The sequence below is a fragment of the Abramis brama genome, assembly GCF_963993115.1.
Source record: "Abramis brama genome assembly, chromosome: 1".
NCBI classification, from domain to species: Eukaryota; Metazoa; Chordata; class Actinopteri; order Cypriniformes; family Leuciscidae; genus Abramis; species Abramis brama.
In genome coordinates, this window is record NC_139963.1 from 37769472 (window position 1) to 37782921 (window position 13450).

Genomic DNA, 13450 nt, shown 5'->3' on the forward strand with positions numbered 1-13450 from the left:
CCTCCGGCCTAGGGTGTCCTGGTGCCATGTGCACTGATGGACACCCTTATGCTTGAACATGGTGTTCGTTATGGACAAGCTGTAACTAGCACAGAAGTCCAATAACAGAACACCACTTGGGTTCAGATCAGGGGGCCGTTCCTCCCAATCACGCCCCTCCAGGTGTCACTGTCACTGCCCACGTGGGCGTTGAAGTGCCCCAGTAGAACGACGGAGTCCCCAGTCGGAGCACTTTCCAGCACCCCTCCCAGGGGTGAACTCCAACACATGGCGGCTGAACTGGGGGGCTATAAGCAAACCCACACCAGCCCGCCGCCTCTCACCATGGGCAACTCCAGAGTGGTGAAGAGTCCATATTCTCTCGAGGAGTGTGGTTCCAGAGCTCAAGCCGTGCGTGGAGGTGATCCCAACTATCTCTAGTCGAAATCTCTGAACCTCATGCACAATCTCAGGCTCCTTCCCCGCCAGAGAGGTAACATTCCATGTCCCTAGAGCTAGATTCCGCGTCCAGGGATCGGGTTGTCTAGGCCCCCGCCTTTGACTGCCGCCCGATCCACTTAGCACCGGCCCCTTGCGGTCCCTCCTGCAGGTGGTGGGTCCACGGGAGGGTGGGTCCACGGGAGGGTGGCCCCACGTCGCTCCTTCGGGCTGAGCCCGGCCGGACCCCATGGGGGGAGGCCCGACCACCAATAAATATTATAAAAGTAAACTTGTTTTCAGGCAAATGCCACGATTATCTGCTGCAGAAAAGCAGCACCGTTACCGTGCACGGCGAGATGCTGATCCTGCAAAAAGGGAGGCATACTTGGCAAAAGGCCGGCAGAAATGGAGAGAAAAGAGGGAGCAAGGTGCATACTATAAGCCCATATCTGAACAGAGTGAGAGGGAAAAACGACATGCGCACACACACACACACACGCTAACAAACACGTGGCACAAGCACACGGTCAAGCACACACACATATAGACACCAGACATGTATAGTCCAGGTGCCAGAAAGTAAAAATCCTGCCATGTTTTTGGATCTGCCTCTACATCTAGAACAGGTGTTTTCACTAACGAGCTCATCTACCTGGTAGAGGAGCTGGTTTAGTGATGGTTGGAACAGCTGCTGGACAGGATTTCTACTTTCTGGCACCTGGACTATACACCTCTGATATACACACACGCACAGATAAAGACCTACTATCATCCTACTTTGTCATGTCCAGTCAACTATGTTACTTTTGTCAACTATGATACTGGGCTGTCAATTAAGTTACCATTATGTTTTTTTAAAAATATATGTATTTCAATGGTTCCCTAATCTCCAAGTAAATATTTAGAAACTGAGTAGCTGTCAAATATATACCTCAGGATAATTTCATCAAGAAAATTATCATGAATCAAGCAGTTTGGAAACAAAATATACAGACCGGTTACTTCAGTACTTGAAATTTGGGGCTTCAATTGAACAAAATGTGTATTTTCTTAATTAATTGGGTATTTTAATTGAAAAGGTAGGTAAATAGACACATATTCTTCCAAGAGTAATGATTTTTTTAAATGTCTGCCATTTACTTAAAGTTAAAACTTATAGGTTTTGTCCGTAACATAGTTGACCAAATAATGAGTAAACTTCTTGTTTTTAAAACTAAATATCTGAAATCAATTATGCCTGAGCTTGGCAATGACTAAAAACAAAATATTTCAGGGATTATTTATCAGGGAAGATAATAATATTTTGTAAATAAATATATTTTTTCCCAGAATTATTCAAACTCAAAATCTCCCACAATTATATATTGACCCAGTAGGTGATTCTCTACAGAATTTTTTTTTGTTATGGTGGTTGAAAGTCTCATCATATCCGTTCACTAAGTTAAGCGGTATGTATTTTTATAAATATTATTTTAAAAAAAATGCAGGTGGGTCATCCTCCAATTTTTTTTTACTGAAGTAGATTAGGGGTGTTCCCGAAGCCAAATACCTTATCTAAAATCCCTTTGCAATAATGAGTGAAGTGAATGAGTGAGAGTAAAAATGAAACGAGCGCAAATCCGTCTATGTGTGCATCTCTCAGAAATCGGAGCTTGGCAAGAGTAATATCAACTCAAATAGACTACTCCATCATATACATGTTCTAAGATATGATATTGTATATTATTGTATGTATATTTAAATGATTTAAGCCTTGTACACTATGATACACGAATGAATGGAATAAGCACAGCACGATCACAAATCAAACAGCACGTTAATTTCCATCTCTGCGCATCTCCGTCTCTCAGCAACCAAACCAGCTCTAATAGCCTATAATCAACTAAGATTAATTTACATTAATTACTACTTGATATGTTTATTTAAATGTTTTAAACTTTGTATGATGTGATAAGCTACATGATAGATTTCTTTGTCTCACTCTCTCTTGAAGCTGATCCTCGCTGACTGTCTCCGTGCGTATTTGCACTGTCCCCGTCTCGAACTGTGAGTTTTTTTCCACTCCAACTTTGCTGGCTGCGCGTCGTCTCATTTTATTACGGTTCTCAACTGTGTGGTTATAAAGTATATTACAATGGCATTGAACACAGCTCAGCCAATAATAATCAAGAATTGGAAGTGTCCGTTTTTATAATATGTGTTTTGACACTTTTGTCTGGCTATAGCATGAGAAAAAAAATAGCATAATGCTGCCATCAAGGTAACGTCTTTTTAAGAGACATCCCTGCTTATTGCAGCAAGACAATGGCAAGATTCATTCTGCACATGTTACAACAGTGTGGCTTCATAGTAAAAGAGTTCAGGTACTAGACTGGCCTGCCTGCAGTCCAGACCTGTCTCCTATTGAAAATGTGTGGTGCATTATGAAGCAAAAAATACAACAACAGAGACCACAGACTGTTGAGTACTTAAAGGGGTGGTATAATGCCCTTTTCACAAAATGTAAAATAAGTCTTTGATGTCCCCAGAGTGTGTATGTGAAATTTTAGCTCATATACCCCACAGATATTTTTTTTATAGCATGTAAAAATTGTCACTTTTTGAGGGTGAGCAAAAACGCACCATTTGTGTGTCTGACCCTTTAAATGCAAATGAGCTGCTGCTCCCCGCACAGGGGGTGGAGCTTCAACAGCTTGTGTCCTTTTACCTCACGCAGACATGCACTGATTTCCAAAAACTTTTAGCTTTTTATGTTCAAACCAAAGTCAGAAAGATGGAGAGACTCAAGAAGAAGTGACAACATAAAGAGTGCAACAGGACATTTCTGAATATAAGTAAAAGTAAACGTTTCTAAGTAAAAGATTGCTGATTGGTAAAGTCATTGCGTCTCTGCATCGATCTGTTAGAAGCTCCGGTGTGGTGAACTGTTGAGTCCCATCTTAGGACCCCAGTAGTATGCGGTTCTTATTGTAATCAATCAAACTTTAATTCATGTAATAATCTTTTATTTTTATCCTGATTATTTATATAGTTAAAGTAAAAGAAATTGCATTTTTATGTATGTTTTGCGACATTGTTAATTGTTATTAAGCAATAAGGCATAATATAATTGTTTTTAATTACAAGCAAGTCATGTCATAATTAATTCTTAAACAGATTTATGCTTGTATCATATTTGTTATCGACGTTTTTTATGGGAAATGAGCTGGGACTCATCACTTCGCTGGGAATCATCTTTTCACCACACCGGTTTCCATAGGAACCTGAGACTCACGCTTAGGACAGCACATGCGCATTGGCTCGCCCGTCTAGCCTGAAAAGTAAGGGTTTGGTGGGACTCTGAATGAGCCAAGTGGAATGGATTTGAGCAACAGCGTGGAAATCAACGGAATGGAGTTTAATTTATTAGGGCATTCCTCAAGTGGAATGGATTTGACTGACGGCGCTCTGAAAAGTGAACAGACATATGCGCTGAATTAGAGATGGTAAAAGTGAGTGGGTCCAATATCATTGGTCTTAAAAACTGGGTGGGTCTTGTCCCACCCATATACAATGGTTCTGGCGCCCATGGCATTCGGTCCGAATGAAATGATGTGTTCCCTATCAGTCAACACGTGTTTTCATACCACTGCGCAGCCTTTTCACGTAGACATCATACGTCAGCAGTGCGTTCACGTACGCTGTGCAGACTGAGCTAGAATGGCAGCTAGGTAAACAGTTGTTTACGTTCATTATTGTAGTACTGTTACTCACTGTACTGTAACATTTTCTCACCGTTGAATGACACATGATGTAATCCAATAACGTTGTCTCTAGTCGTCTCACTTCTGGTCTGTGTGCATTCATGTGTTTTGGAGGAGGCATGGCTTTGGACGGCAATTTGCAGGGAGTGTGGGATCGTATGATTTCAATGCTAGCAGGCTAAAGTTAGCATTTCCAGATCACCTATTGCACCTTTAATGTAGCTAAAGTAAGGGTTAATGCCCGACGAGGTGTCCATTGTCAGGTATTAATGGACGACAGCGAGGCGTGAACCATTAATATCTGACAATGGACACCTCGAAGGGCATTAACCCGCTTATACCATGGTCAATTGCCAAATAACACATTTTTAAAACATTAGTTTCTATTTTAATTAGTTTTACAATCGAAATCTAAGGTTTTTACAAACAGTAACTTGGTTTCCCTGGTTACGCCTGACGGTTTATTTAGCAACCGGAGATATTTATAGTCCGCTCGATTTATAGTCTGTATAGATACTTTGACTGCCTGTTGCTATGGTTACTCACAGCTGATGTAGCCAGCACATTTATTTATTAATTTCGACGGTAAACAGTCAGTTTCACCAGAACTCCTTTACTAGGTGTCCTCTATCACTTTTTAATGGACACCCTGCAACCAATCAGAATCGAGTATTCACCCAGACCATGGTATAACCATGGTTAATTTGTGATTACCATGGTTTAACTACAATAATCATGTTTTTTTGTTGTTTTTTTTGTAGTAAAACCATAGTTTATTTTCACAAGGGATATTAATTTGCATAGTCTTTTTTAAAGCAAATTCATAAGTTGGCTATTTTTATCTCTGGGTTGTTGGTTGAACAGTTAATCTGGGCCGTATCCAGATCAGATGGTGGACCTGTGCCTAGAAACGACCACAACGCATGATGTAATCAGCTGAATCCAGGCCTTATCCAGATCCGATGGTGGACCTGCGCCTAGACACAACCACAATGTGTGATGTAATCAGCTGGATCCGGGCCGTGTCCAGATCCGATGGTGGACCTGTGCCTAGACAGGACCACAACACGTGATGTAATCAGCTGAATCCGGGCCGTCTCCAGAACAGATGGTGGACCTGCGCCTAGAAACGACCACAACGCTTGATGTAGTCAGCCGGATCCGGGCCGTGTCCAGATCCGATGGTGGACCTGCGCCTAGACAGGACCACAACACGTGATGTAATCAGCTGAATCCGGGCCGTCTCCAGAACAGATGGTGGACCTGCGCCTAGAAACGACCACAACGCTTGATGTAGTCAGCCGGATCCGGGCCGTATCCAGATCAGATGGTGGACCTGCGCCTAGACATGACCACAACGCTTGATGTAATCAGCTGAATCCAGGCCGTATCCAGATCCGATGGTGGACCTGCGCCTAGACACGACCACAACGCGTGATGTAATCAGCTGGATCCGGGCCGTGTCCAGATCCGATGGTGGACCTGCGCCTAGACAGGACCACAGCGCGTGATGTAATCATCTGAATCCGGGCCGTCTCCAGAACAGATGGTGGACCTGCGCCTAGACACGACCACAACGCTTGATGTAGTCAGCTGGATCCGGGCCATATCCAGATCAGATAGTGGACCTGCGCCTAGACACGACCACAACGCTTGATGTAGTCAGCCGGATCCGGGCCGTATCCAGATCAGATGGTGGACCTGCGCCTAGACACGACCACAACGCTTGATGTAGTCAGCCGGATCCGGGCCGTATCCAGATCAGATGGTGGACCTGCGCCTAGACACGACCACAACGCATGATGTAATCAGCCGGATCCGGGCCCTATCCAGATCAGATGGTGGACCTGCACCTAGACACGACCACAACGCTTGATGTAGTCAGCCGGATCCGGCCCGTATCCAGATCAGATGGTGGACCTGTGTCTAGACACGACCACAACGCTTGATGTAGTCAGCCGGATCCGGGCCGTATCCAGATCAGATGGTGGACCTGCACCTAGACACGACCACAATGCAGCCATGAAAGTGTCAGCAGAGATTGTGTCAACTAGACAATCCCCTGTGAAGGGATCAATAAAAATGAACTAAATTAAATAACTTTTTTACAACAAAAATTAACCAACACTGAACTTACTTAAGCTGGACTATGACGCAATTTTCTTCTAGATCTGCTGAAACAAACTTTGTTGCATTATTTTCCTGTTATCACTGTAAAGCTGCTTTGAAACAATCTGTATTGTAAAAAGTGCTATATAAATAAAGGTAACTTGACATTAATTATAGCAGCAACCTCTCACGGGAAACAACAATTGGATCCAGGAGAGAATGCAGTCAAACAAAGAGTTTAACAACATAGCCTAAACTTAGAGAAAAACAATGGTTAGATGTATTTGCAGATGTAACAGCAGTGAAGCAATGATGGGCTTTGGAAAGTGAAGGCCAAGTATGTTAACCCATACTCAGAATTTGTCCTCTGCATGTAACCTACACAGGCTAGTGTACACACATTAGGAGTAGTGAGAAGTGAACACACACACACACACACACTGCAAACTATGAACACACACCAGAGCAGTGGGCGCCCAGAGAGCGATTGGGGGTTTAGTGCCTTGCTCAAGGGCACCTTGTTCATTTCCTGTGTTGAGAATCAAACCCGCAACCTTCGGGTTACTAGTCTTACTCTCTAACCACATTAGGCCACGACTGGCAACATGGATCTGACTGCTGGTCAGTAGAGCCAGAGAGAAATCCAGGGACAGCAGTAAAACCGGTAATCACAAATGAAAGGCAAACATACAGGAACAGAAACTAGAACACTGGACAGCAAAGGGACAGACATGAGCCACAACGATCTGACAAAGAATGACCACAAACACAAGGGTAGATATAGGGAGAACTAAATGAGTACCAGGGGCCTGTTTCAGTAAGGAGGTTAAGTGAAAACTGAGTCAGAGTATGTTAACCCTGAAATGAGGGAAACTCTGGGTTTTCCCGTTTCAGAATGGGAGGTGTGTCAAACCCGAGAAAGCAGGTTAAGTCAAGCCAGTTTCTGAAAGAGAGGTAACTTATATTCAGAGTCAGTTACCATGGTAACTTACGCTGTGAACCTAACCTGGTCTGGAGCAGGTTTTCTTCTGTAAACCCAGAGTTTCTTTCGGTCTCCTCCCATTTTTTAAAGAGGAAGCGGTGTTTAAACACCTCATTTATTCTTTCGGTACATTCATTTCACTGCGCACATTTCCGTCACACAAAGAGCATCAAAGTGAATGAAATGGCATGTTCTTTTATGGACGATCCTGTAGATGAAGAGGCTGCATTCATTTGTAGGGAGTTACATTTACGTCGGGAGAGGATTTTGAGGCCCAGAGTGGATTTTTTGTCATATCCCTATGCATTTGTATTTGAGCGGTACCGTTTTTCTTTACATTCAATTACTGTAAATACATTCATAATCTCATCCATCCTTACATCAGTAACATCAGCCATCGTGGCCGTGCTCTTACATCCCAGCGGAAACTTTGCGTTGCTTTACGTTTCTATGCAAATGGTGGTTTTCTGTATAACATCGGGGATGCAGAACACATTAGTAAGGCTACTGTATGCAGAGCGGTAAGGAAAGTGTGCCTCGCTCATAAGCGCTTTCTGAGAATTTTTGTGTTGTTTCCTGGACACAAACCTGTGAGAGCCATCAAATAGGAGTTTCACAGGATTGCAGGTCAGTGGTGTAGAAATCGGTTTGAATGAGGCTAACCTGATAAATGACGTTCAGTTAAGAACATCTTGCTGCGACCCCTGGAAGTAACCTAATAATTAGAATTCCCTTTAGGATTTCCCAGTGTGGTTGGATGCATTGATGGCACACATATTCCCATCATTGCACCTTCCGAAAATGAAGCTGACTATGTCAACAGGAGGTCCATCCACAGTATTAATGTGCAGGTACACTGACAGCCTACTGTTTCTACTGGTCAAAGACTACATCACAATACTGTAAAATGTCTCATTCTTTGCACTGTCAAGATCATATGTGATGCTGCAGGCATTTATGAAGGCACTTGAATCTTCGGGAGTGACTGGCTCTGTGTGGTGGCAAACAATTTTCTAATACTGAATAAGAGACAAACATGGATCAATTGTCTTTAAAGATTATTTATTCCCTTGCAAGGAAAGGTCAGCAGTCATACAGTCATTACAAAGTGCCTGCAGAGTGTGACAAAGAGTGGGGGCACCCTTCCTTCTTTATAGTTGACTCCCTCTATGGCATCAGAGTGGCTAAATGAACAACATGTCCCGTAACTAACACATTGTTGCATCCTACTACCATTGAGTAAAGGCCCTTTGTCTCAGTCATACATTACTTTTTGTCAAGTCACGTACACAAGGTCATACACGTACGTACATTCACAAGAGTTAATAACAGTTCTTTGTTCCATCAATGTAGCAGAGAATCATGGGACTCTGCATGCAATCCTCGTGTCATTTTAATACATTAATCTTATTACTATGAATATAAGAAAATTACACATAGCCTATAGAACATATTACATTTCTTCCACATTTGATAAAGTCCCTCCAGGAATTCCCTCAGCCATTGGCCTTCCAGCATTCAGGCTCAGGGCCATCTCCTCTGCATTTGTCAGAGGTGGTGGTGCAGGTCCTCCCCCCGTTTTGCGAGCCTCTGCCTTCTTTCTGTTGGCTGAGTAGAAGTCCAATGAGAATGAACATTTAGACCTATGTCAAAAATGCTGCTGCACTGCTAGACACTGGATGCTATTTAGTTATTTAATATATCAAATGTTTGTAAAGTCAGGTACCCTACACCTATGGTATGCTCAAGCCTTACCTGATTGAATTATGTTTTTATATTTCATTTTCAGCTGCTGCCACGTTCTTTTAATGCCTGCAGGATTGCACCTACATGAAAATTTAAATTAGGTTTAACTGTTCTTCCAGTTTCACCTCTGATATTATAACAGTTGGGTAAGTTACTCTAAAATAGTTATTAATTAATTACTTACTACAAATGACATCTTCAACAGTGTAATTAGATTAATTACTTTCTCTAGAAAGTATTGGTCTACTTATTACTTTCTAAATCCCATATCAACTTCAACCACTTGAACAATACAAGGAGAGACAAGAAACTGCACTTTTAATGCTTTCAAATAAACAATTGCATGAAAATTATTCTTGAACTGACCAAAGTGTGTAGAGGGAGAAGTTTACATAAAAAAAACATACCTTTTAAAATTTGATGCTAAATCCACTATTGTTTTTTAAAGAATTGTTCTATAGTCTACGCAGCATTTAATGGAATTACATCAGATTTAACTTTAAATTACAGAAGAATTAAGAGTAATCCCTTTAATTAAATTGCAGCATTGACTCGAGCAGCTATTTTCTCCAAAGCTAACTCTCTGTCCTTCGCCGCTGCAGCTGTGTCGTTTTTTTATTTTTATTTTTATACGTGTTCGTACTCTCCATATGCTTGCAGAAGCACATCCAGTTCTGCTGGTGAGAAATATGCAGACCTCTTTTTTTCTGCCGCTGTTGTCATGGTGACTCATATTAGGCTTGTTTGAGATGAGCAAAATCTGCGCAGAATCGATCACCGGTGATCAGCGCGAGATGCATGCCGGTTAGAAATGTGTCCGAGTGCGGTCCGCCTTGCTCTGATGTCATGCTGACGTATGTCAAAAATCTCTCGCGATCGCAAGGCGGATGTGTCGGATTCTGCAGGCGAGCGCAGTTGCTCTCCACTGACTGCGCTGATCAAAACCATGATGGGAAACGACTTGCTAACGACACAGCTTAATGCTCATTGGTTTAAACAACTGTGATGTATTGTTCTCTTTTAAAATGTTTGATTTTAAAACTCTAATATCATGTTTTATGTGTATATTTTATGTGTGAATATTCCCAAACTATCTGACAGTGCGATCTCTTTGGGTTATGCAATTTAATTTTTATAAAAAAAATAAAAAAAATAAAAACACATATGTCTGTATTAAATAAAAAAATATTGATAAACATGTATTTGGAATGGAATTAAATAACAAGTACTTTGGGTGTCTTGTTCATTTTATTTATTTTAATATAAAAGCAACAGAACTTAAATTGCATCCAGTTTATTAGCAACACCGTGCACGAGCGTGAATATCGTGAATCCCGCGATATCCATCTTTGATCTCGCAGGTGTCAGATCCATTGCGAGAAGAGAGAACTGTCCGTCTTGCCTGCGCTTTTTTCACTCCTCCCCTCACTGCTGCCGCCTACTCTCGCACACATTTCAGGCGAGGCTAGGCGCATCTCAAACAAGCCTAATATCTGTGCTCTAGGGGTGTGACGAGACGCTTACTCCACGAGACGAGACGAGACACGAGATTGGGTTCACGAGAACGAGACAAGACGAGATTTTTACACAATTTTTAAGAAATCCTCAATGATGAAATATATGAATGGAAAAGTCTTTTATTCAACTGAAAATCACAAAATGCAAAACAATTTAGGTGCATTTTGAAATCAACTTGTAATGAATGTTATTTTACTTCTATTTTAATTAATTATATGCGGTAAGGACATGCAAACACTGCAAAATGTTTTGCTATAAACTCTACCGTCTGGCTTCTCCCCTGTACGATTTCATATGAGAAATCTAACTCCTTTCCACAAATCAAACATAAAAAAAAATAAAACAGTATAAATAAAATAAATATAAATAACTGAAATAACACTTTAAATGCAAACAGTAAGTGTGTATCCATAATCAAAGTACTGCTCTCTCAAAACTACAAGTTCAAACAGAGACAAATTTTTTCTTCAAGCATGAAAAAGAGATAAACAGAACAGCCTAAGATTATGGTCATGTTCTTTTTCAAGAATATAAGCATGTCGACGATTTCTGGCAGCAGTTGAGACCTTTGGGCAGTAACTGGCTGTAACGATATGAGGAAAAGCTACGATGTGCGATAACATTGTTTAATATTGCGATGTCGATATGACTTGTGATATGTGAATGTTAGCTATACTGTTCCCATGTCTTAGTGCTTTAATAGGTTCTTTGCGTGATAGGTCAAATGTTTATTACCTGCCTGGTTCAGATTACACTATTTTAGCGCGATTTTGGCACGATCCGTTTCGTGGAGATTCGTAAAGGACAACGGGCGTCGGGACGCAAGATTCGATCGTTTCATTTCGTATAGTGTGTCATAGTGGGCGACAACCTACGCGTCTGCGATGCTTCAGGACATCACGACAGAAAGACTAGCATGTTTAATTTTAACGGTCCTCCACGACGGGTTGAGTGTGTGCGAGAGTGAGTGTGCGCGAGTGAGTGAGAGTGCGAGCAACAGTGAGTGTGCGAGTGAGCGTGTGTGTGTGTGTGTGCGCGCGAGTGAGCGAGGGACAGTGAGTGTGTGTGTGTGCGCGGAGTGTGTGTGTGATTGGCCCGGCACACAAATGATTTAAAAGTGGCAGGGGCATCTTCAATACTAATTTCACCCTCACATCACAACAACTCACGAGACAAAGTTTCACCTCGATGAGAAATCTCGTCGCGTTTTAATCTCGCGAGATCTCGTAACACGAGATCTCGTCACACCCCTACTGTGCTCCATTGATAATAGCTTTTTATAGTTGTGGTGCACGCGTTTAACTCAGAGTCAGTCAACTTAGAGTTGACTGAACTAACTCATTTCAGCTGTTCTGAAACTGAAAACTCAAGAGTTTCCCATCTCAGGGTAAATCAACTCAGAGTTCAAGTTTTTAACACAGAGTTGGTTGATTCTCCTTATTGAAACAGGCCCCAGGTGTGGTTGGCCTGATTAGTTTGACAGCTCAATGAGTTGCCCAGCAACGCTGATAGCCAACAAGGCAAAAGAGAGAAATGACACCACTGATCTAAATGACTGGATTGCTCACCCAAAGTGTTCAAGCGGCCATCTTACGAATTCCATGTAGAGGGCATTGATTACAAAATGTTGAGGCCAATAAGCAAAAAACATTATGTCTTATATGTTTGACTGTTCAACATAGGCCTATAAGCTTTAGGATATTGAATCATTGTACAGAAATGCTCTCGTGACACTGATCATATAAAAAAGACTGATTGATTTGCTCCAGTTTTAGGACACGTTTTGGGAATGTATTCCTTATAACTCCTATAGCTTTCCTGTAGCGCAAACAGTAGAGCGTTGGTGCTTGCAACGCCAAGGTCATGGGTTCGATTCCCAGGGAAAGCAAGAACTGATAAGAATGTAAATGTGTGTAAATGTTTTTTATCCAAAGCGACAATGTAAGTCGCTTTGGATAAAAGCGTCTGCCAAATGCATAAATATAAATGTAAATAACTGGAAAGCTATATTTATTGTAGTCTGTGAGATGTGAGAGGGGAAAAACATAGTCTTCGCTATCCTATACTAGCCTATTATTTAACAAGGCTGAAATGTTTACTGTCATTTCACTTGATCATGATGTCATGGAAAATGAACCTGTTTTTGAACTTCACGTAAACGCCCAGCTGATGGCGCTGCAATTGACCACTGACTAATCTATACTTTCTGCTTATGATATTATTTTGTTGTTGAAGATATCGAATTACTTAAACAGAACTATAAGTCTCATTCACACTTAAATTAATTATACACTCTCATTCTGTAGGAAATGTCTGATGCCATTTCAGGTCGTGTCGTAAAAGATGATGCACGTTAACGACCAGCAGATGGCGCTGTAATTGTCCGAATGACTAATCTACAATATTTTGCTTTTGCTTGACAAGAACAACTATATATTAATTTTACGTGCCAAATGTGCACAACCGTATTTCATATCAAGACGGTCCATACTTCTGGACCGTTAGCTCTATATTGTTATACACAACCTAATTCTATTCATACTTTATGCCTACTGCTTTAAGAGAAAGGTGTCCCATGTTTAGACATACTTCAGTGAAGCAGCCTTTATCAGATTGTGTAAATGTCTCGACATGCACTTAAGTGTATGACGTGTTTTGTATGGAAAAAATAATGTAGCTTCCTGATTAACACATAAAACAAAAGCCCCGATAAAGCCTGTTCAAATTCCCCTGTATTATTACCCAGACTCTGTTTCATCATTCTGAGGTTTTACTTTAGAGAATAAGTATAAACATAACAGTGTATTTTATTGAGAATGTTTAGAATGCTTTAGTTTACATGGTATCATGGTGTAGGCAGATTTATACACATATACACAGTTACAGTGTTGTGCAAGTTACTTCCAAACTGTAATACATTATACATTACTTG